Source organism: Xiphias gladius, unplaced genomic scaffold (genome assembly GCF_016859285.1).
Source record: "Xiphias gladius isolate SHS-SW01 ecotype Sanya breed wild unplaced genomic scaffold, ASM1685928v1 HiC_scaffold_664, whole genome shotgun sequence".
Classification (NCBI taxonomy): Eukaryota; Metazoa; Chordata; class Actinopteri; order Istiophoriformes; family Xiphiidae; genus Xiphias; species Xiphias gladius.
This window is the reverse complement of record NW_024402370.1, coordinates 1-24,000: the sequence shown is the minus strand read 5'-3', so window position 1 is coordinate 24,000 and position 24,000 is coordinate 1. Positions and strand designations below refer to the sequence as shown.

The 24,000-nt window shown below is 44.9% G+C and overlaps 23 non-coding genes across 23 annotated transcripts; all 23 read right to left on the bottom strand.

Moving 5' to 3' along the window:
• Nucleotides 1-201: 201 nt before the first annotated feature.
• trnak-cuu lies at nucleotides 202-274 on the bottom strand. Its single transcript has one exon. It is a non-coding gene; the product is annotated as a tRNA-Lys (tRNA).
• A 579-nt stretch (nucleotides 275-853) lies between these two features.
• On the bottom strand, nucleotides 854-926 carry trnak-cuu. Its single transcript has one exon. It is a non-coding gene; the product is annotated as a tRNA-Lys (tRNA).
• Nucleotides 927-1,868: 942 nt separating this feature from the next.
• Nucleotides 1,869-1,939, bottom strand: trnak-cuu. The gene has a single exon. It is a non-coding gene; the product is annotated as a tRNA-Lys (tRNA).
• A 1,094-nt stretch (nucleotides 1,940-3,033) lies between these two features.
• On the bottom strand, nucleotides 3,034-3,106 carry trnak-cuu. Its single transcript has one exon. It is a non-coding gene; the product is annotated as a tRNA-Lys (tRNA).
• Nucleotides 3,107-4,111: 1,005 nt separating this feature from the next.
• Nucleotides 4,112-4,184, bottom strand: trnak-cuu. Its single transcript has one exon. It is a non-coding gene; the product is annotated as a tRNA-Lys (tRNA).
• A 1,053-nt stretch (nucleotides 4,185-5,237) lies between these two features.
• Nucleotides 5,238-5,310, bottom strand: trnak-cuu. The gene has a single exon. It is a non-coding gene; the product is annotated as a tRNA-Lys (tRNA).
• A 1,147-nt stretch (nucleotides 5,311-6,457) lies between these two features.
• On the bottom strand, nucleotides 6,458-6,530 carry trnak-cuu. The gene has a single exon. It is a non-coding gene; the product is annotated as a tRNA-Lys (tRNA).
• Nucleotides 6,531-7,674: 1,144 nt separating this feature from the next.
• On the bottom strand, nucleotides 7,675-7,747 carry trnak-cuu. The gene has a single exon. It is a non-coding gene; the product is annotated as a tRNA-Lys (tRNA).
• Nucleotides 7,748-8,987: 1,240 nt separating this feature from the next.
• trnak-cuu lies at nucleotides 8,988-9,060 on the bottom strand. The gene has a single exon. It is a non-coding gene; the product is annotated as a tRNA-Lys (tRNA).
• A 604-nt stretch (nucleotides 9,061-9,664) lies between these two features.
• Nucleotides 9,665-9,740, bottom strand: trnak-cuu. The gene has a single exon. It is a non-coding gene; the product is annotated as a tRNA-Lys (tRNA).
• An 883-nt stretch (nucleotides 9,741-10,623) lies between these two features.
• trnak-cuu lies at nucleotides 10,624-10,696 on the bottom strand. Its single transcript has one exon. It is a non-coding gene; the product is annotated as a tRNA-Lys (tRNA).
• Nucleotides 10,697-11,934: 1,238 nt separating this feature from the next.
• trnak-cuu lies at nucleotides 11,935-12,007 on the bottom strand. The gene has a single exon. It is a non-coding gene; the product is annotated as a tRNA-Lys (tRNA).
• A 686-nt stretch (nucleotides 12,008-12,693) lies between these two features.
• Nucleotides 12,694-12,766, bottom strand: trnak-cuu. Its single transcript has one exon. It is a non-coding gene; the product is annotated as a tRNA-Lys (tRNA).
• Nucleotides 12,767-13,613: 847 nt separating this feature from the next.
• trnak-cuu lies at nucleotides 13,614-13,686 on the bottom strand. Its single transcript has one exon. It is a non-coding gene; the product is annotated as a tRNA-Lys (tRNA).
• A 1,036-nt stretch (nucleotides 13,687-14,722) lies between these two features.
• Nucleotides 14,723-14,795, bottom strand: trnak-cuu. The gene has a single exon. It is a non-coding gene; the product is annotated as a tRNA-Lys (tRNA).
• Nucleotides 14,796-15,881: 1,086 nt separating this feature from the next.
• On the bottom strand, nucleotides 15,882-15,954 carry trnak-cuu. Its single transcript has one exon. It is a non-coding gene; the product is annotated as a tRNA-Lys (tRNA).
• A 788-nt stretch (nucleotides 15,955-16,742) lies between these two features.
• Nucleotides 16,743-16,814, bottom strand: trnak-cuu. The gene has a single exon. It is a non-coding gene; the product is annotated as a tRNA-Lys (tRNA).
• A 1,241-nt stretch (nucleotides 16,815-18,055) lies between these two features.
• Nucleotides 18,056-18,128, bottom strand: trnak-cuu. Its single transcript has one exon. It is a non-coding gene; the product is annotated as a tRNA-Lys (tRNA).
• Nucleotides 18,129-18,727: 599 nt separating this feature from the next.
• trnak-cuu lies at nucleotides 18,728-18,802 on the bottom strand. The gene has a single exon. It is a non-coding gene; the product is annotated as a tRNA-Lys (tRNA).
• Nucleotides 18,803-19,647: 845 nt separating this feature from the next.
• On the bottom strand, nucleotides 19,648-19,720 carry trnak-cuu. Its single transcript has one exon. It is a non-coding gene; the product is annotated as a tRNA-Lys (tRNA).
• Nucleotides 19,721-20,960: 1,240 nt separating this feature from the next.
• trnak-cuu lies at nucleotides 20,961-21,033 on the bottom strand. Its single transcript has one exon. It is a non-coding gene; the product is annotated as a tRNA-Lys (tRNA).
• Nucleotides 21,034-22,775: 1,742 nt separating this feature from the next.
• trnak-cuu lies at nucleotides 22,776-22,848 on the bottom strand. Its single transcript has one exon. It is a non-coding gene; the product is annotated as a tRNA-Lys (tRNA).
• Nucleotides 22,849-23,433: 585 nt separating this feature from the next.
• Nucleotides 23,434-23,506, bottom strand: trnak-cuu. The gene has a single exon. It is a non-coding gene; the product is annotated as a tRNA-Lys (tRNA).
• Between the last annotated feature and the right edge of the window lie 494 nt (nucleotides 23,507-24,000).

Sequence of the window (24,000 nt, the reverse complement as noted above, 5' to 3'; positions counted from 1 at the left end):
AACTCTGCCTCAAAACAAACTTTTTTCTTGGCTTAGTTAACTTACACATTTGTGGTTTCTCTTCTGCTGTAAGTTTTCAGAGTGCCTTCCTATTCAGTAGTGGAGTGTTTTTTCCCTGCTACTCTTATACCCTTATAATCAGCGATAAACTCAAAGAAACTTCCGAGCTGAGTTGTCTGTAGAGAATCTTGAAAGGTCCATCGCACAACATGGGGCTTGAACCCACGACCCTGAAATTAAGAGTTTCATGCTCTACCGACTGAGCTACCCGGGCCTAAAAACTTAGAAAATATCATATTTGATAAAAACAGAAAATGCTGCTCACAAGAAATGTTTATCATAAAAATATCATGCTTTAATCAGGAGACTATCCAGGAGATTATCGATAATTCTAAAGAGAAAAGATTCGCAGAGACTTCACAGACTACTGACTGAGCTAGCTGGGCTCCTGCATCATGTGATCAAGCACATTTATGCCATGCCACCGGACAAACTGCTGGGAGCATTGCAAAACTGCAGGATTTGGTTGGCTAGACTTGTTGACTGGTGCCTGAGGCCCTTCAGAATTAATATTCTCAGATGTATGCTTCTGTCAGAGGTCAAGTTCAGGTATAGATACTCTTGTAGAGTAGTTTAAGGACTTTGACTTCCATCCCCACTCTTAGAAGTTCCATCGCCCAGCGTGGGGCTCGAACCCACGATCGCAAAGACTTCACTGACTACTGACTGAGCTAGCTGGGATGCTTAACATAGCTCATGCATCATGTGATCAAGCACATTGAAGTAACGATATTCTTGTAGAGTAGTTTAAGGATTTTGACTTCTATCCCATCCCCACTCTTAAAAGATCCCTCGCCCAACATGGGGCTCGAACCCACGACCCTGAGATTAAGAGTCTCATGCTCTACCGACTGAGCTAGCCGGGCCTCAAAACTTGGAAAGATCATACTTGAAAAAAACGGAAAATGCTGCCCACAACAAATTATCCATAATTCCATAATTCCAAAGAGAAAAGGATCGAGGAGACTTCATTGACCACTGACTGAGCCAGCTGGGCAACTTAACGTAGCTCCTGCATCATGTGATCAAGCACATTTATGCCATGCTGAGAAAGAGGCCCAGTCTGTTGCAGTTTTTACGCTTGGTTCAGCTATGTCATCATGACAAACTTCTGGGAGCATTGCAAAACTGCAGGATATGGTTGGCTAGACTTGTTGACTGGTGCGTAGCTCCTGCATCATGTGATCAAGCACATTTATGCCATGCTTGGAAAGAGGCCCAGTCTGTTGCAGTTTTACGCTTGGTTCAGCTATGTCATCAGGACAAACTGCTTGGAGCATTGCAAAACTGCAGGATATGGTTGGCTAGACTTGTTGACTGGGCCAGGCCCTTTAGAATTAATATTCTCAGATGTATGCTTCTGTCAGAGGTCAAGTTCAGACGGGTTTGGTTGGCTAGACTTGTTGACTGGTGCGTCAGGCCCTTTAGAATTAATATTCTCAGATGTATGCTTCTGTCAGAGGTCAAGTTCAGACGGGTTTGGTTGGGGCTTGACTTGTTGACTGGTGCGTTTTAGAATTATATCTATTCTCAGACGTATGCTTGTCTCAGAGGTCAAGTTCAGGTATAGATACTCTTGTAGAGTAGTTTAAGGACTTTGACTTCCATCCCCAATCTTAGAAGTTCCATCGCCCAACGTGGGGCTCGAACCCACGATCGCAAAGACTTCACTGACTACTGACTGAGCTAGCTGGGATGCTTAACATAGCTCATGCATCATGTGATCAAGCACATTGAAGTAACGATATTCTTGTGGAGTAGTTTAAGGATTTTGACTTCTATCCCAATCCCCACTTTAAAAGATTCCTCGCCCAACGTGGCTCGAACCCACGACCCTGAGATTAAGAGTCTCATGCTCTACCGACTGAGCTAGCCGGGCCTCAAAACTTGGAAAGATCATACTTGAAAAAAACGGAAAATGCTGCCCACAACAAATTATCCATAATTCCATAATTCCAAAGAGAAAAGGATCGAGGAGACTTCATTGACCACTGACTGAGCCAGCTGGGCAACTTAACGTAGCTCCTGCATCATGTGATCAAGCACATTTATGCCATGCTGAGAAAGAGGCCCAGTCTGTTGCAGTTTTTACGCTTGGTTCAGCTATGTCATCATGACAAACTTCTGGGAGCATTGCAAAACTGCAGGATATGGTTGGCTAGACTTGTTGACTGGTGCGTGAGGCCCTTTAGAATTCATATTCTCAGATGTATGCTTGTCTCAGAGGTCAAGTTCAGGTATAGATACTCTTGTAGAGTAGTTTAAGGACTTTGACTTCCATCCCCAATCTTAGAAGTTCCATCGCCCAACGTGGGGCTCGAACCCACGATCGCAAAGACTTCACTGACTACTGACTGAGCTAGCTGGGATACTTAACATAGCTCCTGCATCATGTGATCAAGCACATTTATGCCATGCTTGGAAAGAGGCCCAGTCTGTTGCAGTTTTTACGCTTGGTTCAGCTATGTCATCAGGACAAACTGCTTGGAGCATTGCAAAACTGCAGGATATGGTTGGCTAGACTTGTTGACTGCGCCAGGCCCTTTAGAATTAATATTCTCAGATGTGTTGACTGGTGCCAGGCCCTTTAGAATTAATATTCTCAGATGTATGCTTCTGTCAGAGGTCAAGTTCAGACGGGTTTGGTTGGCTAGACTTGTTGACTGGTGCGTGAGGCCCTTTAGAATTCATATTCTCAGATGTATGCTTGTCTCAGAGGTCAAGTTCAGGTATAGATACTCTTGTAGAGTAGTTTAAGGACTTTGACTTCCATCCCCAATCTTAGAAGTTCCATCGCCCAACGTGGGGCTCGAACCCACGATCGCAAAGACTTCACTGACTACTGACTGAGCTAGCTGGGATGCTTAACATAGCTCATGCATCATGTGATCAAGCACATTGAAGTAACAATATTCTTGTGGAGTAGTTTAAGGATTTTGACTTCTATCCCAACCCCACTCTTAAAAGATCCCTCGCCCAACGTGGGGCTCGAACCCACGACCCTGAGATTAAGAGTCTCATGCTCTACCGACTGAGCTAGCCGGGCCTCAAAACTTGGAAAAATCATACTTGAAAAAAAAACGGAAAATGCTGCCCACAACAAATTATCCATAATTCCATAATTCCAAAGAGAAAAGGATCGAGGAGACTTCATTGACCACTGACTGAGCCAGCTGGGCAACTTAACGTAGCTCCTGCATCATGTGATCAAGCACATTTATGCCATGCTGAGAAAGAGGCCCAGTCTGTTGCAGTTTTTACGCTTGGTTCAGCTATGTCATCATGACAAACTTCTGGGAGCATTGCAAAACTGCAGGATATGGTTGGCTAGACTTGTTGACTGGTGCGTGAGGCCCTTTAGAATTCATATTCTCAGATGTATGCTTGTCTCAGAGGTCAAGTTCAGGTATAGATACTCTTGTAGAGTAGTTTAAGGACTTTGACTTCCATCCCCAATCTTAGAAGTTCCATCGCCCAACGTGGGGCTCAAACCCACGATCGCAAAGACTTCACTGACTACTGACTGAGCTAGCTGGGATGCTTAACATAGCTCCTGCATCATGTGATCAAGCACATTCTCTACCGACTGAGCTAGCCGGTGCATCATGTGATCAAGCACATTTATGCCATGCTGAGAAAGAGGCCCAGTCTGTTGCAGTTTTACGCTTGGTTCAGCTATTTCATCATGACAAACTTTGGAGCATTGCAAAACTGCAGGATATGGTTGGCTAGACTTGTTGACTGCTGCGTCAGGCCCTTTAGAATTCATATTCTCAGATGTATGCTTGTCTCAGAGGTCAAGTTCAGGTATAGATACTCTTGTAGAGTAGTTTAAGGACTTTGACTTCCATCCCCAATCTTAGAAGTTCCATCGCCCAACGTGGGGCTCAAACCCACGATCGCAAAGACTTCACTGACTACTGACTGAGCTAGCTGGGATACTTAATGTAGCTCATGCATCATTTGATCAAGCACATTGAGGTAACGATATTCTTGTAGAGTAGTTTAAGGATTTTGACTTCTATCCCATCCCCACTCTTAAAAGATCCCTCGCCCAACGTGGGGCTCGAACCCACGACCCTGAGATTAAGAGTCTCATGCTCTACCGACTGAGCTAGCCGGGCCTCAAAACTTGGAAAGATCATACTTGAAAAAAACGGAAAATGCTGCCCACAACAAATTATCCATAATTCCATAATTCCAAAGAGAAAAGGATCGAGGAGACTCACTGACCACTGACTGAGCCAGCTGGGCAACTTAACGTAGCTCCTGCATCATGTGATCAAGCACATTTATGCCATGCTGAGAAAGAGGCCCAGTCTGTTGCAGTTTTTACGCTTGGTTCAGCTATGTCATCATGACAAACTTCTGGGAGCATTGCAAAACTGCAGGATATGGTTGGCTAGACTTGTTGACTGGTGCGTGAGGCCCTTTAGAATTCATATTCTCAGATGTATGCTTGTCTCAGAGGTCAAGTTCAGGTATAGATACTCTTGTAGAGTAGTTTAAGGACTTTGACTTCCATCCCCAATCTTAGAAGTTCCATCGCCCAACATGGGGCTCGAACCCACGATCGCAAAGACTTCACTGACTACTGACTGAGCTAGCTGGGATACTTAACATAGCTCCTGCATCATGTGATCAAGCACATTTATGCCATGCTTGGAAAGAGGCCCAGTCTGTTGCAGTTTTTACGCTTGGTTCAGCTATGTCATCAGGACAAACTGCTTGAAGCATTGCAAAACTGCAGGATATGGTTGGCTAGACTTGTTGACTGCTGCGTCAGGCCCTTTAGAATTAATATTCTCAGATGTATGCTTCTGTCAGAGGTCAAGTTCAGACGGGTTTGGTTGGCTAGACTTGTTGACTGGTGCGTGAGGCCCTTTAGAATTCATATTCTCAGATGTATGCTTGTCTCAGAGGTCAAGTTCAGGTATAGATACTCTTGTAGAGTAGTTTAAGGACTTTGACTTCCATCCCCAATCTTAGAAGTTCCATCGCCCAACGTGGGGCTCGAACCCACGATCGCAAAGACTTCACTGACTACTGACTGAGCTAGCTGGGATACTTAATGTAGCTCATGCATCATTTGATCAAGCACATTGAGGTAACGATATTCTTGTAGAGTAGTTTAAGGATTTTGACTTCTATCCCATCCCCACTCTTAAAAGATCCCTCGCCCAACGTGGGGCTCGAACCCACGACCCTGAGATTAAGAGTCTCATGCTCTACCGACTGAGCTAGCCGGGCCTCAAAACTTGGAAAGATCATACTTGAAAAAAACGGAAAATGCTGCCCACAACAAATTATCCATAATTCCATAATTCCAAAGAGAAAAGGATCGAGGAGACTTCATTGACCACTGACTGAGCCAGCTGGGCAACTTAACGTAGCTCCTGCATCATGTGATCAAGCACATTTATGCCATGCTGAGAAAGAGGCCCAGTCTGTTGCAGTTTTTACGCTTGGTTCAGCTATGTCATCATGACAAACTTCTGGGAGCATTGCAAAACTGCAGGATATGGTTGGCTAGACTTGTTGACTGGTGCGTGAGGCCCTTTAGAATTCATATTCTCAGATGTATGCTTGTCTCAGAGGTCAAGTTCAGGTATAGATACTCTTGTAGAGTAGTTTAAGGACTTTGACTTCCATCCCCAATCTTAGAAGTTCCATCGCCCAACGTGGGGCTCGAACCCACGATCGCAAAGACTTCACTGACTACTGACTGAGCTAGCTGGGATACTTAACATAGCTCCTGCATCATGTGATCAAGCACATTTATGCCATGCTTGGAAAGAGGCCCAGTCTGTTGCAGTTTTTACGCTTGGTTCAGCTATGTCATCAGGACAAACTGCTTGGAGCATTGCAAAACTGCAGGATATGGTTGGCTAGACTTGTTGACTGGTGCGTCAGGCCCTTTAGAATTAATATTCTCAGATGTATGCTTCTGTCAGAGGTCAAGTTCAGATGGGTTTGGTTGGCTAGACTTGTTGACTGGTGCGTGAGGACCTTTAGAATTCATATTCTCAGATGTATGCTTCTGTCAGAGGTCAAGTTCAGACGGGTTTGGTAGGCTAGACTTGTTGACTGGTGCGTGAGGACCTTTAGAATTCATATTCTCAGACGTATGCTTGTCTCAGAGGTCAAGTTCAGGTATAGATACTCTTGTAGAGTAGTTTAAGGACTTTGACTTCCATCCCCACTCTTAGAAGTTCCATCGCCCAACGTGGGGCTCGAACCCACGATCGCAAAGACTTCACTGACTACTGACTGAGCTAGCTGGGATGCTTAACATAGCTCATGCATCATGTGATCAAGCACATTGAAGTAACGATATTCTTGTGGAGTAGTTTAAGGATTTTGACTTCTATCCCATCCCCACTCTTAAAAGATCCCTCGCCCAACGTGGGGCTCGAACCCACGACCCTGAGATTAAGAGTCTCATGCTCTACCGACTGAGCTAGCCGGGCCTCAAAACTTGGAAAGATCATACTTGAAAAAAACGGAAAATGCTGCCCACAACAAATTATCCATAATTCCATAATTCCAAAGAGAAAAGGATCGAGGAGACTTCATTGACCACTGACTGAGCCAGCTGGGCAACTTAACGTAGCTCCTGCATCATGTGATCAAGCACATTTATGCCATGCTGAGAAAGAGGCCCAGTCTGTTGCAGTTTTTACGCTTGGTTCAGCTATGTCATCATGACAAACTTCTGGGAGCATTGCAAAACTGCAGGATATGGTTGGCTAGACTTGTTGACTGGTGCGTGAGGCCCTTTAGAATTCATATTCTCAGATGTATGCTTGTCTCAGAGGTCAAGTTCAGGTATAGATACTCTTGTAGAGTAGTTTAAGGACTTTGACTTCCATCCCCAATCTTAGAAGTTCCATCGCCCAACGTGGGGCTCGAACCCACGATCGCAAAGACTTCACTGACTACTGACTGAGCTAGCTGGGATACTTAACATAGCTCCTGCATCATGTGATCAAGCACATTTATGCCATGCTTGGAAAGAGGCCCAGTCTGTTGCAGTTTTTACGCTTGGTTCAGCTATGTCATCAGGACAAACTGCTTGGAGCATTGCAAAACTGCAGGATATGGTTGGCTAGACTTGTTGACTGGGCGCCAGGCCTTAGAATTAATATTCTCAGATGTATGCTTCTGTCAGAGGTCAAGTTCAGACGGGTTTGGTTGGCTAGACTTGTTGACTGGTGCGTCAGGCCCTTTAGAATTAATATTCTCAGATGTATGCTTCTGTCAGAGGTCAAGTTCAGACGGGTTTGGTTGGCTAGACTTGTTGACTGGTGCGTGAGGACCTTTAGAATTCATATTCTCAGACGTATGCTTGTCTCAGAGGTCAAGTTCAGGTATAGATACTCTTGTAGAGTAGTTTAAGGACTTTGACTTCCATCCCCAATCTTAGAAGTTCCATCGCCCAACGTGGGGCTCGAACCCACGATCGCAAAGACTTCACTGACTACTGACTGAGCTAGCTGGGATACTTAACATAGCTCATGCATCATGTGATCAAGCACATTGAGGTAACGATATTCTTGTGGAGTAGTTTAAGGATTTTGACTTCTATCCCATCCCCACTCTTAAAAGATCCCTCGCCCAACGTGGGGCTCGAACCCACGACCCTGAGATTAAGAGTCTCATGCTCTACCGACTGAGCTAGCCAGGCCTCAAAACTTGGAAAAATCATACTTGAAAAAAACGGAAAATGCTGCCCACAACAAATTATCCATAATTCCATAATTCCAAAGAGAAAAGGATCGAGGAGACATCACTGACTACTGACTGAGCCAGTTGGGCTACTTAACGTAGCTCCTGCATCATGTGATCAAGCACATTTATGCCATGCTTGGAAAGAGGCCCAGTCTGTTGCAGTTTTTACACTTGGTTCAGCTATGTCATCAGGACAAACTGCTTGGAGCATTGCAAAACTGCAGGATATGGTTGGCTAGACTTGTTGACTGGTGCGTCAGGCCCTTTAGAATTAATATTCTCAGATGTATGCTTCTGTCAGAGGTCAAGTTCAGACGGGTTTGGTTGGCTAGACTTGTTGACTGGTGCGTGAGGACCTTTAGAATTCATATTCTCAGATGTATGCTTCTGTCAGAGGTCAGGTTCAGACGGGTTTGGTAGGCTAGACTTGTTGACTGGTGCGTGAGGCCCTTTAGAATTCATATTCTCAGATGTATGCTTGTCTCAGAGGTCAAGTTCAGGTATAGATACTCTTGTAGAGTAGTTTAAGGACTTTGACTTCCATCCCCAATCTTAGAAGTTCCATCGCCCAACGTGGGGCTCGAACCCACGATCGCAAAGACTTCACTGACTACTGACTGAGCTAGCTGGGATACTTAACATAGCTCCTGCATCATGTGATCAAGCACATTTATGCCATGCTTGGAAAGAGGCCCAGTCTGTTGCAGTTTTTACGCTTGGTTCAGCTATGTCATCAGGACAAACTGCTTGGAGCATTGCAAAACTGCAGGATATGGTTGGCTAGACTTGTTGACTGCTGCGTCAGGCCCTTTAGAATTAATATTCTCAGATGTATGCTTCTGTCAGAGGTCAAGTTCAGACGGGTTTGGTTGGCTAGACTTGTTGACTGGTGCGTGAGGACCTTTAGAATTCATATTCTCAGATGTATGCTTGTCTCAGAGGTCAAGTTCAGGTATAGATACTCTTGTAGAGTAGTTTAAGGACTTTGACTTCCATCCCCACTCTTAAAAGTTCCATCGCCCAACGTGGGGCTCGAACCCACGATCGCAAAGACTTCACTGACTACTGACTGAGCTAGCTGGGATGCTTAACATAGCTCATGCATCATGTGATCAAGCACATTGAAGTAACGATATTCTTGTGGAGTAGTTTAAGGATTTTGACTTCTATCCCATCCCCACTCTTAAAAGATCCCTCGCCCAACGTGGGGCTCGAACCCACGACCCTGAGATTAAGAGTCTCATGCTCTACCGACTGAGCTAGCCGGGCCTCAAAACTTGGAAAAATCATACTTGAAAAAAAAACGGAAAATGCTGCCCACAACAAATTATCCATAATTCCATAATTCCAAAGAGAAAAGGATCGAGGAGACTTCACTGACTACTGACTGAGCCAGCTGGGCTACTTAACGTAGCTCCTGCATCATGTGATCAAGCACATTTATGCCATGCTGAGAAAGAGGCCCAGTCTGTTGCAGTTTTTACGCTTGGTTCAGCTATGTCATCATGACAAACTTCTGGGAGCATTGCAAAACTGCAGGATATGGTTGGCTAGACTTGTTGACTGGTGCGTGAGGCCCTTTAGAATTCATATTCTCAGATGTATGCTTGTCTCAGAGGTCAAGTTCAGGTATAGATACTCTTGTAGAGTAGTTTAAGGACTTTGACTTCCATCCCCAATCTTAGAAGTTCCATCGCCCAACGTGGGGCTCAAACCCACGATCGCAAAGACTTCACTGACTACTGACTGAGCTAGCTGGGATGCTTAACATAGCTCCTGCATCATGTGATCAAGCACATTGAAGTAACGATATTCTTGTGGAGTAGTTTAAGGATTTTGACTTCTATCCCATCCCCACTCTTAAAAGATCCCTCGCCCAACGTGGGCTCCGAACCCACGACCCTGGAGATTAAGAGTCTCATGCTCTCACCGACTGAGCTGAGCCGGGCCTCAAAACTTGGAAAGATCATACTTGAAAAAAACGGAAAATGCTGCCCACAACAAATTATCCATAATTCCATAATTCCAAAGAGAAAAGGATCGAGGAGACTTCATTGACCACTGACTGAGCCAGCTGGGCAACTTAACGTAGCTCCTGCATCATATGATCAAGCACATTTATGCCATGCTGGGAAAGAGGCCCAGTCTGTTGCAGTTTTTACGCTTGGTTCAGCTATGTCATCATGACAAACCTAGCTGGGATACTTAATATAGCCTGCATCATGTGATCAAGCACAGCCCAGTCTGTTGCAGTTTTTACTTGGTTCAGCTATGTCATCAGGACAAACTGCTTGGAGCATTGCAAAACTGCAGGATATGGTTGGCTAGACTTGTTGACTGCTGCGTCAGGCCCTTTAGAATTAATATTCTCAGATGTATGCTTCTGTCAGAGGTCAAGTTCAGACGGGTTTGGTTGGCTAGACTTGTTGACTGGTGCGTGAGGACCTTTAGAATTCATATTCTCAGATGTATGCTTCTGTGAGAGGTCAAGTTCAGACGGGTTTGTTGGCTAGACTTGTTGACTGGTGCGTGAGGCCCTTTAGAATTCATATTCTCAGATGTATGCTTGTCTCAGAGGTCAAGTTCAGGTATAGATACTCTTGTAGAGTAGTTTAAGGACTTTGACTTCCATCCCCAATCTTAGAAGTTCCATCGCCCAACGTGGGGCTCGAACCCACGATCGCAAAGACTTCACTGACTACTGACTGAGCTAGCTGGGATACTTAACATAGCTCATGCATCATGTGATCAAGCACATTGAGGTAACGATATTCTTGTAGAGTAGTTTAAGGATTTTGACTTCTATCCCATCCCCACTCTTAAAAGATCCCTCGCCCAACGTGGGGCTCGAACCCACGACCCTGAGATTAAGAGTCTCATGCTCTACCGACTGAGCTAGCCGGGCCTCAAAACTTGGAAAAATCATACTTGAAAAAAACGGAAAATGCTGCCCACAACAAATTATCCATAATTCCATAATTCCAAAGAGAAAAGGATCGAGGAGACATCACTGACTACTGACTGAGCCAGTTGGGCTACTTAACGTAGCTCCTGCATCATGTGATCAAGCACATTTATGCCATGCTTGGAAAGAGGCCCAGTCTGTTGCAGTTTTTACACTTGGTTCAGCTATGTCATCAGGACAAACTGCTTGGAGCATTGCAAAACTGCAGGATATGGTTGGCTAGACTTGTTGACTGGTGCGTGAGGCCCTTTAGAATTAATATTCTCAGATGTATGCTTCTGTCAGAGGTCAAGTTCAGACGGGTTTGGTTGGCTAGACTTGTTGACTGGTGCGTGAGGACCTTTAGAATTCATATTCTCAGATGTATGCTTCTGTCAGAGGTCAAGTTCAGACGGGTTTGGTAGGCTAGACTTGTTGACTGGTGCGTGAGGCCCTTTAGAATTCATATTCTCAGATGTATGCTTGTCTCAGAGGTCAAGTTCAGGTATAGATACTCTTGTAGAGTAGTTTAAGGACTTTGACTTCCATCCCCAATCTTAGAAGTTCCATCGCCCAACGTGGGGCTCGAACCCACGATCGCAAAGACTTCACTGACTACTGACTGAGCTAGCTGGGATGCTTAACATAGCTCCTGCATCATGTGATCAAGCACATTTATGCCATGCTTGGAAAGAGGCCAGTCTGTTGCAGTTTTTACGCTTGGTTCAGCTATGTCATCAGGACAAACTGCTTGGAGCATTGCAAAACTGCAGGATATGGTTGGCTAGACTTGTTGACTGCTGCGTCAGGCCCTTTAGAATTAATATTCTCAGATGTATGCTTCTGTCAGAGGTCAAGTTCAGACGGGTTTGGTTGGCTAGACTTGTTGACTGGTGCGTGAGGACCTTTAGAATTCATATTCTCAGATGTATGCTTGTCTCAGAGGTCAAGTTCAGGTATAGATACTCTTGTAGAGTAGTTTAAGGACTTTGACTTCCATCCCCAATCTTAAAGTTCCATCGCCCAACGTGGGGCTCGAACCCACGATCGCAAAGACTTCACTGACTACTGACTGAGCTAGCTGGGATACTTAATGTAGCTCATGCATCATGTGATCAAGCACATTGAGGTAACGATATTCTTGTAGAGTAGTTTAAGGATTTTGACTTCTATCCCATCCCCACTCTTAAAAGATCCCTCGCCCAACGTGTGGCTCGAACCCACGACCCTGAGATTAAGAGTCTCATGCTCTACCGACTGAGCTAGCCGGGCCTCAAAACTTGGAAAAATCATACTTGAAAAAAAAACGGAAAATGCTGCCCACAACAAATTATCCATAATTCCATAATTCCAAAGAGAAAAGGATCGAGGAGACTTCATTGACCACTGACTGAGCCAGCTGGGCTACTTAACGTAGCTCCTGCATCATGTGATCAAGCACATTTATGCCATGCTGAGAAAGAGGCCCAGTCTGTTGCAGTTTTTACGCTTGGTTCAGCTATGTCATCAGGACAAACTGCTTGGAGCATTGCAAAACTGCAGGATATGGTTGGCTAGACTTGTTGACGCCCTTTAGAATTCATATTCTCAGATGTATGCTTCTGTCAGAGGTCAAGTTCAGACGGGTTTGGTAGGCTAGACTTGTTGACTGGTGCGTGAGGCCCTTTAGAATTCATATTCTCAGATGTATGCTTGTCTCAGAGGTCAAGTTCAGGTATAGATACTCTTGTAGAGTAGTTTAAGGACTTTGACTTCCATCCCCAATCTTAGAAGTTCCATCGCCCAACGTGGGGCTCAAACCCACGATCGCAAAGACTTCACTGACTACTGACTGAGCTAGCTGGGATGCTTAACATAGCTCATGCATCATGTGATCAAGCACATTGAAGTAACGATATTCTTGTGGAGTAGTTTAAGGATTTTGACTTCTATCCCATCCCCACTCTTAAAAGATCCCTCGCCCAACGTGGGGCTCGAACCCACGACCCTGAGATTAAGAGTCTCATGCTCTACCGACTGAGCTAGCCGGGCCTCAAAACTTGGAAAGATCATACTTGAAAAAAACGGAAAATGCTGCCCACAACAAATTATCCATAATTCCATAATTCCAAAGAGAAAAGGATCGAGGAGACTTCATTGACCACTGACTGAGCCAGCTGGGCAACTTAACGTAGCTCCTGCATCATGTGATCGACTTCACTGACTACTGACTGAGCTAGCTGGGATACTTAACATAGCTCCTGCATCATGTGATCAAGCACATTTATGCCATGCTTGAAAGAGGCCCAGTCTGTTGCAGTTTTACGCTTGGTTCAGCTATGTCATCAGGACAAACTGCTTGGAGCATTGCAAAACTGCAGGATATGGTTGGCTAGACTTGTTGACTGCGCGTCAGGCCTTTAGAAAAAATATTCTCAGATGTATGCTTCTGTCAGAGGTCAAGTTCAGATGGGTTTGGTTGGCTAGACTTGTTGACTGGTGCGTGAGGCCCTTTAGAATTAATATTCTCAGATGTATGCTTCTGTCAGAGGTCAAGTTCAGACGGGTTTGGTAGGCTAGACTTGTTGACTGGTGCGTGAGGCCCTTTAGAATTCATATTCTCAGATGTATGCTTGTCTCAGAGGTCAAGTTCAGGTATAGATACTCTTGTAGAGTAGTTTAAGGACTTTGACTTCCATCCCCACTCTTAGAAGTTCCATCGCCCAACGTGGGGCTCGAACCCACGATCGCAAAGACTTCACTGACTACTGACTGAGCTAGCTGGGATACTTAACATAGCTCATGCATCATTTGATCAAGCACATTGAGGTAACGATATTCTTGTAGAGTAGTTTAAGGATTTTGACTTCTATCCCATCCCCACTCTTAAAAGATCCCTCGCCCAACGTGGGGCTCGAACCCACGACCCTGAGATTAAGAGTCTCATGCTCTACCGACTGAGCTAGCCGGGCCTCAAAACTTGGAAAAATCATACTTGAAAAAAACGGAAAATGCTGCCCACAACAAATTATCCATAATTCCATAATTCCAAAGAGAAAAGGATCGAGGAGACTTCACTGACTACTGACTGAGCCAGTTGGGCTAGTTAACGTAGCTCCTGCATCATGTGATCAAGCACATTTATGCCATGCTTGGAAAGAGGCCCAGTCTGTTGCAGTTTTTACGCTTGGTTCAGCTATGTCATCAGGACAAACTGCTTGGAGCATTGCAAAACTGCAGGATATGGTTGGCTAGACTTGTTGACTGGTGCGTCAGGCCCTTTAGAATTAATATTCTCAGATGTATGCTTCTGTCAGAGGTCAAGTTCAGGTATAGATACTCTTGTAGAGTAGTTTAAGGACTTTGACTTCCATCCCCAATCTTAGAAGTTCCATCGCCCAACGTGGGGCTCAAACCCACGATCGCAAAGACTTCACTGACTACTGACTGAGCTAGCTGGGATACTTAACATAGCTCCTGCATCATGTGATCAAGAGTCTCATGCTCTACCGACTGAGCTAGCCGGGCCTCAAAACTTGGAAAGATCATACTTGAAAAAACGAAAATGCCAACAAACACATTTATGCCATGCTAAAGAGGCCCAGTCTGTTGCAGTTTTACGCTTGGTTCAGCTATGTCATCAGGACAAACTGCTTGGAGCATTGCAAAACTGCAGGATATGGTTGGCTAGACTTGTTGACTGGTGCGTGAGGCCCTTTAGAATTCATATTCTCAGATGTATGCTTGTCTCAGAGGTCAAGTTCAGGTATAGATACTCTTGTAGAGTAGATTAAGGACTTTGACTTCCATCCACAAACAAAGAAGTTCCATCTCCCAACGGGGCTCGAACCCACGATCGCAAAGACTTCACTGACTACTGACTGAGCTAGCTGGGATGCTTAACATAGCTTATGCATCATTTGATCAAGCACATTGAGGTAACGATATTCTTGTAGAGTAGTTTAAGGATTTTGACTTCTATCCCATCCCCACTCTTAAAAGATCCCTCGCCCAACGTGGGGCTCGAACCCACGACCCTGAGATTAAGAGTCTCATGCTCTACCGACTGAGCTAGCCGGGCCTCAAAACTTGGAAAGATCATACTTGAAAAAAACGGAAAATGCTGCCCACAACAAATTATCCATAATTCCATAATTCCAAAGAGAAAAGGATCGAGGAGACTTCATTGACCACTGACTGAGCCAGCTGGGCTACTTAACGTAGCTCCTGCATCATGTGATCAAGCACATTTATGCCATGCTGAGAAAGAGGCCCAGTCTGTTGCAGTTTTTACGCTTGGTTCAGCTATGTCATCAGGACAAACTTCTGGGAGCATTGCAAAACTGCAGGATATGGTTGGCTAGACTTGTTGACTGGTGCGTGAGGCCCTTTAGAATTCATATTCTCAGATGTATGCTTGTCTCAGAGGTCAAGTTCAGGTATAGATACTCTTGTAGAGTAGTTTAAGGACTTTGACTTCCATCCCCAATCTTAGAAGTTCCATCGCCCAACGTGGGGCTCGAACCCACGATCGCAAAGACTTCACTGACTACTGACTGAGCTAGCTGGGATACTTAACATAGCTCCTGCATCATGTGATCAAGCACATTTATGCCATGCTTGGAAAGAGGCCCAGTCTGTTGCAGTTTTTACGCTTGGTTCAGCTATGTCATCAGGACAAACTGCTTGGAGCATTGCAAAACTGCAGGATATGGTTGGCTAGACTTGTTGACTGCTGCGTCAGGCCCTTTAGAATTAATATTCTCAGATGTATGCTTCTGTCAGAGGTCAAGTTCAGACGGGTTTGGTTGGCTAGACTTGTTGTTCTCAGATGTTTTGGTTGGCTAGACTTGTTGACTGGTGCGTGAGGACCTTTAGAATTCATATTCTCAGATGTATGCTTGTCTCAGAGGTCAAGTTCAGGTATAGATACTCTTGTAGAGTAGTTTAAGGACTTTGACTTCCATCCCCACTCTTAAAAGTTCCATCGCCCAACGTGGGGCTCGAACCCACGATCGCAAAGACTTCACTGACTACTGACTGAGCTAGCTGGGATACTTAATGTAGCTCATGCATCATTTGATCAAGCACATTGAGGTAACGATATTCTTGTAGAGTAGTTTAAGGATTTTGACTTCTATCCCATCCCCACTCTTAAAAGATCCCTCGCCCAACGTGGGGCTCGAACCCACGACCCTGAGATTAAGAGTCTCATGCTCTACCGACTGAGCTAGCCGGGCCTCAAAACTTGGAAAGATCATACTTGAAAAAAACGGAAAATGCTGCCCACAACAAATTATCCATAATTCCATAATTCCAAAGAGAAAAGGATCGAGGAGACTTCATTGACCACTGACTGAGCCAGCTGGGCTACTTAACGTAGCTCCTGCATCATGTGATCAAGCACATTTATGCCATGCTGGGAAAGAGGCCCAGTCTGTTGCAGTTTTTACGCTTGGTTCAGCTATGTCATCATGACAAACTTCTGGGAGCATTGCAAAACTGCAGGATATGGTTGGCTAGACTTGTTGACTGGTGCGTGAGGCCCTTTAGAATTCATATTCTCAGATGTATGCTTGTCTCAGAGGTCAAGTTCAGACTGCAGGATATGGTTGGCTAGACTTGTTGACTGGTGCGTGAGGACCTTTAGAATTAATATTCTCAGATGTATGCTTCTGTCAGAGGTCAAGTTCAGACGGGTTTGGTAGGCTAGACTTGTTGACTGGTGCGTGAGGCCCTTTAGAATTCATATTCTCAGATGTATGCTTGTCTCAGAGGTCAAGTTCAGGTATAGATACTCTTGTAGAGTAGTTTAAGGACTTTGACTTCCATCGCCAATCTTAGAAGTTCCATCGCCCAACGTGGGGCTCAAACCCACGATCGCAAAGACTTCACTGACTACTGACTGAGCTAGCTGGGATGCTTAACATAGCTCATGCATCATGTGATCAAGCACATTGAAGTAATGATATTCTTGTGGAGTAGTTTAAGGATTTTGACTTCTATCCCATCCCCACTCTTAAAAGATCCTCGCCCGTGGGGGCTCGAACCCACGACCTGAGATTAAGAGTCTCATGCTCTACCGACTGAGCTAGCCGGGCCTCAAAACTTGGAAAGATCATACTTGAAAAAAACGGAAAATGCTGCCCACAACAAATTATCCATAATTCCATAATTCCAAAGAGAAAAGGATCGAGGAGACTTCATTGACCACTGACTGAGCCAGCTGGGCTACTTAACGTAGCTCCTGCATCATGTGATCAAGCACATTTATGCCATGCTTGGAAAGAGGCCCAGTCTGTTGCAGTTTTTACACTTGGTTCAGCTATGTCATCAGGACAAACTGCTTGGAGCATTGCAAAACTGCAGGATATGGTTGGCTAGACTTGTTGACTGGTGCGTGAGGCCCTTTAGAATTAATATTCTCAGATGTATGCTTCTGTCAGAGGTCAAGTTCAGACGGGTTTGGTTGGCTAGACTTGTTGACTGGTGCGTGAGGACCTTTAGAATTCATATTCTCAGATGTATGCTTCTGTCAGAGGTCAGGTTCAGACGGGTTTGGTAGGCTAGACTTGTTGACTGGTGCGTGAGGCCCTTTAGAATTCATATTCTCAGATGTATGCTTGTCTCAGAGGTCAAGTTCAGGTATAGATACTCTTGTAGAGTAGTTTAAGGACTTTGACTTCCATCCCCAATCTTAGAAGTTCCATCGCCCAACGTGGGGCTCGAACCCACGATCGCAAAGACTTCACTGACTACTGACTGAGCTAGCTGGGATACTTAACATAGCTCCTGCATCATGTGATCAAGCACATTTATGCCATGCTTGGAAAGAGGCCCAGTCTGTTGCAGTTTTTACGCTTGGTTCAGCTATGTCATCAGGACAAACTGCTTGGAGCATTGCAAAACTGCAGGATATGGTTGGCTAGACTTGTTGACTGCTGCGTCAGGCCCTTTAGAATTAATATTCTCAGATGTATGCTTCTGTCAGAGGTCAAGTTCAGACGGGTTTGGTTGGCTAGACTTGTTGACTGGTGCGTGAGGCCCTTTAGAATTCATATTCTCAGATGTATGCTTGTCTCAGAGGTCAAGTTCAGGTATAGATACTCTTGTAGAGTAGTTTAAGGACTTTGACTTCCATCCCCAATCTTAGAAGTTCCATCGCCCAACGTGGGGCTCGAACCCACGATCGCAAAGACTTCACTGACTACTGACTGAGCTAGCTGGGATACTTAACATAGCTCATGCATCATGTGATCAAGCACATTGAGGTAACGATATTCTTGTAGAGTAGTTTAAGGATTTTGACTTCTATCCCATCCCCACTCTTAAAAGATCCCTCGCCCAACGTGGGGCTCGAACCCACGACCCTGAGATTAAGAGTCTCATGCTCTACCGACTGAGCTAGCCGGGCCTCAAAACTTGGAAAAATCATACTTGAAAAAAACGGAAAATGCTGCCCACAACAAATTATCCATAATTCCATAATTCCAAAGAGAAAAGGATCGAGGAGACTTCACTGACTACTGACTGAGCCAGTTGGGCTAGTTAACGTAGCTCCTGCATCATGTGATCAAGCACATTTATGCCATGCTTGGAAAGAGGCCCAGTCTGTTGCAGTTTTTACGCTTGGTTCAGCTATGTCATCAGGACAAACTGCTTGGAGCATTGCAAAACTGCAGGATATGGTTGGCTAGACTTGTTGACTGGTGCGTCAGGCCCTTTAGAATTAATATTCTCAGATGTATGCTTGTCTCAGAGGTCAAGTTCAGGTATAGATACTCTTGTAGAGTAGTTTAAGGACTTTGACTTCCATCCCCAATCTTAGAAGTTCCATCGCCCAACGTGGGGCTCAAACCCACGATCGCAAAGACTTCACTGACTACTGACTGAGCTAGCTGGGATGCTTAACATAGCTCATGCATCATGTGATCAAGCACATTGAAGTAACGATATTCTTGTAGAGTAGTTTAAGATTTTGACTTCTATCCCATCCCCACTCTTAAAGATCCTCGCCCAACGTGGGGCCTCGACCCACGACCCTGAGATTAAGAGTCTCATGCTCTACCGACTGAGCTAGCCGCCGGCCTCAAAACTTGGAAAAGATCATACTTGAAAAAAATGGAAAATGCTGCCCACAACAAATTATCCATAATTCCATAATTCCAAGAGAAAAGGATCGAGGAGACTTCATTGACCACTGACTGAGCCAGCTGGAACGTAGCTCCTGCATCATGTGATCAGACTTCACTGACTACTGACTGAGCTAGCTGGGATACTTAACATAGCTCCTGCATCATGTGATCAAGCACATTTATGCCATGCTTGGAAAGAGGCCCAGTCTGTTGCAGTTTTTACGCTTGGTTCAGCTATGTCATCAGGACAAACTGCTTGGAGCATTGCAAAACTGCAGGATATGGTTGGCTAGACTTGTTGACTGGTGCGTCAGGCCCTTTAGAATTAATATTCTCAGATGTATGCTTCTGTCAGAGGTCAAGTTCAGACGGGTTTGGTTGGCTAGACTTGTTGACTGGTGCGTCAGGCCCTTTAGAATTAATATTCTCAGATGTATGCTTCTGTCAGAGGTCAAGTTCAGACGGGTTTGGTTGGCTAGACTTGTTGACTGGTGCGTGAGGACCTTTAGAATTCATATTCTCAGACGTATGCTTGTCTCAGAGGTCAAGTTCAGGTATAGATACTCTTGTAGAGTAGTTTAAGGACTTTGACTTCCATCCCCACTCTTAAAAGTTCCATCGCCCAACGTGGGGCTCGAACCCACGATCGCAAAGACTTCACTGACTACTGACTGAGCTAGCTGGGATACTTAACATAGCTCATGCATCATGTGATCAAGCACATTGAGGTAACGATATTCTTGTAGAGTAGTTTAAGGATTTTGACTTCTATCCCATCCCCACTCTTAAAAGATCCCTCGCCCAACGTGGGGCTCGAACCCACGACCCTGAGATTAAGAGTCTCATGCTCTACCGACTGAGCTAGCCGGGCCTCAAAACTTGGAAAAATCATACTTGAAAAAAACGGAAAATGCTGCCCACAACAAATTATCCATAATTCCATAATTCCAAAGAGAAAAGGATCGAGGAGACATCACTGACTACTGACTGAGCCAGTTGGGCTACTTAACGTAGCTCCTGCATCATGTGATCAAGCACATTTATGCCATGCTTGGAAAGAGGCCCAGTCTGTTGCAGTTTTTACGCTTGGTTCAGCTATGTCATCAGGACAAACTGCTTGGAGCATTGCAAAACTGCAGGATATGGTTGGCTAGACTTGTTGACTGGTGCGTCAGGCCCTTTAGAATTAATATTCTCAGATGTATGCTTCTGTCAGAGGTCAAGTTCAGACGGGTTTGGTTGGCTAGACTTGTTGACTGGTGCGTGAGGACCTTTAGAATTCATATTCTCAGATGTATGCTTGTCTCAGAGGTCAAGTTCAGACGGGTTTGGTAGGCTAGACTTGTTGACTGGTGCGTGAGGCCCTTTAGAATTCATATTCTCAGATGTATGCTTGTCTCAGAGGTCAAGTTCAGGTATAGATACTCTTGTAGAGTAGTTTAAGGACTTTGACTTCCATCCCCAATCTTAGAAGTTCCATCGCCCAACGTGGGGCTCGAACCCACGATCGCAAAGACTTCACTGACTACTGACTGAGCTAGCTGGGATACTTAACATAGCTCCTGCATCATGTGATCAAGCACATTTATGCCATGCTTGGAAAGAGGCCCAGTCTGTTGCAGTTTTTACGCTTGGTTCAGCTATGTCATCAGGACAAACTGCTTGGAGCATTGCAAAACTGCAGGATATGGTTGGCTAGACTTGTTGACTGGTGCGTCAGGCCCTTTAGAATTAATATTCTCAGATGTATGCTTCTGTCAGAGGTCAAGTTCAGACGGGTTTGGTTGGCTAGACTTGTTGACTGGTGCGTGAGGACCTTTAGAATTCATATTCTCAGATGTATGCTTGTCTCAGAGGTCAAGTTCAGGTATAGATACTCTTGTAGAGTAGTTTAAGGACTTTGACTTCCATCCCCAATCTTAGAAGTTCCATCGCCCAACGTGGGGCTCGAACCCACGATCGCAAAGACTTCACTGACTACTGACTGAGCTAGCTGGGATACTTAATGTAGCTCATGCATCATTTGATCAAGCACATTGAGGTAACGATATTCTTGTGGAGTAGTTTAAGGATTTTGACTTCTATCCCATCCCCACTCTTAAAAGATCCCTCGCCCAACGTGGGGCTCGAACCCACGACCCTGAGATTAAGAGTCTCATGCTCTACCGACTGAGCTAGCCGGGCCTCAAAACTTGGAAAAATCATACTTGAAAAAAACGGAAAATGCTGCCCACAACAAATTATCCATAATTCCATAATTCCAAAGAGAAAAGGATCGAGGAGACTTCATTGACCACTGACTGAGCCAGCTGGGCTACTTAACGTAGCTCCTGCATCATGTGATCAAGCACATTTATGCCATGCTTGGAAAGAGGCCCAGTCTGTTGCAGTTTTTACGCTTGGTTCAGCTATGTCATCATGACAAACTTCTGGGAGCATTGCAAAACTGCAGGATATGGTTGGCTAGACTTGTTGACTGGTGCGTGAGGCCCTTTAGAATTCATATTCTCAGATGTATGCTTGTCTCAGAGGTCAAGTTCAGGTATAGATACTCTTGTAGAGTAGTTTAAGGACTTTGACTTCCATCCCCAATCTTAGAAGTTCCATCGTGGGGCTCAAACCCACGATCGCAAAGACTTCACTGACTACTGACTGAGCTAGCTGGGATGCTTAACATAGCTCCTGCATCATGTGATCAAGCACATTTATTCTTGTGGAGTAGTTTAAGGATTTTGACTTCTATCCATCCTCTTAAAGATGCGTGGGGCTCGAACCCGACCCTGAGATTAAGAGTCTCATGCTCTACCCCTCAAAACTTGGAAAGATCATACTTGAAAAAACGGAAAATGCTGCCCACAACAAATTATCCATAATTCCATAATTCCAAGAAAGGATCGAGGAGACTTCATTGACCACTGACTGAGCCTGCATCATGTGATCAAGCACATTTATGCCATGCTGAGAAAGAGGCCCAGTCTGTTGCAGTTTTTACGCTTGGTTCAGCTATGTCATCATGACAAACTTCTGGGAGCATTGCAAAACTGCAGGATATGGTTGGCTAGACTTGTTGACTGGTGCGTGAGGCCCTTTAGAATTCATATTCTCAGATGTATGCTTGTCTCAGAGGTCAAGTTCAGGTATAGATACTCTTGTAGAGTAGTTTAAGGACTTTGACTTCCATCCCCAATCTTAGAAGTTCCATCGCCCAACGTGGGGCTCGAACCCACGATCGCAAAGACTTCACTGACTACTGACTGAGCTAGCTGGGATACTTAACATAGCTCCTGCATCATGTGATCAAGCACATTTATGCCATGCTTGGAAAGAGGCCCAGTCTGTTGCAGTTTTTACGCTTGGTTCAGCTATGTCATCAGGACAAACTGCTTGGAGCATTGCAAAACTGCAGGATATGGTTGGCTAGACTTGTTGACTGGTGCGTCAGGCCCTTTAGAATTAATATTCTCAGATGTATGCTTCTGTCAGAGGTCAAGTTCAGACGGGTTTGGTTGGCTAGACTTGTTGACTGGTGCGTCAGGCCCTTTAGAATTAATATTCTCAGATGTATGCTTCTGTCAGAGGTCAAGTTCAGACGGGTTTGGTTGGCTAGACTTGTTGACTGGTGCGTGAGGACCTTTAGAATTCATATTCTCAGACGTATGCTTGTCTCAGAGGTCAAGTTCAGGTATAGATACTCTTGTAGAGTAGTTTAAGGACTTTGACTTCCATCCCCACTCTTAAAAGTTCCATCGCCCAACGTGGGGCTCGAACCCACGATCGCAAAGACTTCACTGACTACTGACTGAGCTAGCTGGGATACTTAACATAGCTCATGCATCATGTGATCAAGCACATTGAGGTAACGATATTCTTGTGGAGTAGTTTAAGGATTTTGACTTCTATCCCATCCCCACTCTTAAAAGATCCCTCGCCCAACGTGGGGCTCGAACCCACGACCCTGAGATTAAGAGTCTCATGCTCTACCGACTGAGCTAGCAGACCTCAAAACTTGGAAAAATCATACTTGAAAAAAGCGAAAATGCTGCCCACAACAAATTATCCATAATTCCATAATTCCAAAGAGAAAAGGATCGAGGAGACATCACTGACTACTGACTGAGCCAGTTGGGCTACTTAACGTAGCTCCTGCATCATGTGATCAAGCACATTTATGCCATGCTTGGAAAGAGGCCCAGTCTGTTGCAGTTTTTACGCTTGGTTCAGCTATGTCATCAGGACAAACTGCTTGGAGCATTGCAAAACTGCAGGATATGGTTGGCTAGACTTGTTGACTGGTGCGTCAGGCCCTTTAGAATTAATATTCTCAGATGTATGCTTCTGTCAGAGGTCAAGTTCAGGTATAGATACTCTTGTAGAGTAGTTTAAGGACTTTGACTTCCATCCCCAATCTTAAGTTCCATAAGCCAGCGTGGGGCTCAAAAAAGACTTCACTGACTACTGACTGAGCTAGCTGGGATGTAACATAGCTCCTGCATCATGTGATCACTCACATTGAAGTAACGATATTCTTGTGGAGTAGTTTAAGGATTTTGACTTCTATCCCATCCCCACTCTTAAAAGATCCCTCGCCCAACGTGGGGCTCGAACCCACGACCCTGAGATTAAGAGTCTCATGCTCTACCGACTGAGCTAGCCGGGCCTCAAAACTTGGAAAGATCATACTTGAAAAAAACGGAAAATGCTGCCCACAACAAATTATCCATAAATCCATAATTCCAAGAGAAAAGGATCGAGGAGACTTCATTGACCACTGACTGAGCCAGCTGGGCTACTTAACGTAGCTCCTGCATCATGTGATCAAGCACATTTATGCCATGCTGAGAAAGAGGCCCAGTCTGTTGCAGTTTTTACGCTTGGTTCAGCTATGTCATCATGACAAACTTCTGGGAGCATTGCAAAACTGCAGGATATGGTTGGCTAGACTTGTTGACTGGTGCGTGAGGCCCTTTAGAATTCATATTCTCAGATGTATGCTTGTCTCAGAGGTCAAGTTCAGGTATAGATACTCTTGTAGAGTAGTTTAAGGACTTTGACTTCCATCCCCAATCTTAGAAGTTCCATCGCCCAACGTGGGGCTCAAACCCACGATCGCAAAGACTTCACTGACTACTGACTGAGCTAGCTGGGATGCTT